At 48.5% G+C, this 1,066-nt stretch overlaps 1 pseudogene; it reads right to left on the bottom strand.

Moving 5' to 3' along the window:
• Nucleotides 1–258: 258 nt before the first annotated feature.
• The window catches only part of LOC103082264 (signal transducing adapter molecule 1-like), a 2,322-nt pseudogene continuing 1,514 nt past the window's right edge, over nt 259–1,066 (bottom strand).

The raw sequence follows: 1,066 nt of genomic DNA, 5'->3' as shown, positions 1-1,066 counted from the left end.
TATCTTGCATTGATTCTTTCATATGATGAAAGTAATTAAATGTTGTAAGTAGTTTCATTCCTCTGGGGGAGGGGGAGGGGAGGGCCTCTAAAAAGTCAGTGCAAATTGAAGAGAGGTCTCCCTTCTTGAATATTGGAACTTGTTGACCAAGATACAATTCCTATAAGCTGAGGATAAACAAATCTTAAGATATCAAAGAATCTCATAACATTGTCATCAGCGTTTAGCAGATATTTGCCACAAAGAGGAATCCCAGTCCTATAGCAGGGCCTTCTGCGAGTACGGCTGCTGGGGCGCAGGTGGCTGATAGCTGCCTCTGGGCTGGGGCAGCGCTGATGTGAAAGTATAGTTCGGCACCTGGGACAGGCTGGTCCCTGCATTCTGGCATATCATGACGACGGGGGCGACGACGGGGGCGGCAGCGGCGGCAGGAGGAGGACTGTCCACTGAAGCCTGGTTGGGCTACGTGCTCCCTTCAACAGAACTGCCCGTTGTGTTGAGGTAGGAAGCCTGAGCCTGCTGACTAGGAAGGGCTGGGCTCGCGGGCAGTGGCACTGTTCCTTGGCTGAGAGAAGACAGCTGCTCCGGGGGAAGGCTGTAGCTCTGGAGCTGGCCTGTCTGTGCGTTCATTGCGACCAGGTAAGCTCCACGCTGAGGAGGGCCTGCGTACACCTGAGCACCAGAAACACCAGGTGACTGAATATAATACTGCTGATTCTGTAATTTTGCATACATGGAATACATTCGATCTTCATTCCTTAACTTGGTATACAAGGACAGGGCCTCCATCACTTTAACATTGAATTCTGAGAGTTCTGAATGTTCTCTATCAATATCTTCCAGCTTCTCATCAATGAGAGGTCCCATCTGGTGACATATGGCTTCAAGATGAAGTAACTCTGGCAGATCTGGTTGATCATCACTGGGACCCGTACTTTGCAACATCTGTAGCAATTGGTCCATTTTATCTTCATCCATGTAGGCTTGTTCTGGCTCTGGTTCTATCGTTTCTACCTGAACATCATCACTATATTGTACCATCTTCTCCGTTTTAATCATTTCTGGT

The sequence above is a fragment of the Lipotes vexillifer genome, unplaced genomic scaffold (genome assembly GCF_000442215.2).
Source record: "Lipotes vexillifer unplaced genomic scaffold, Lipotes_vexillifer_v1.1 scaffold647, whole genome shotgun sequence".
Taxonomy (NCBI): Eukaryota; Metazoa; Chordata; class Mammalia; order Artiodactyla; family Lipotidae; genus Lipotes; species Lipotes vexillifer.
Note: the sequence above shows the minus strand (reverse complement) of the source record. Positions and strands in the feature narration are given on the sequence as shown.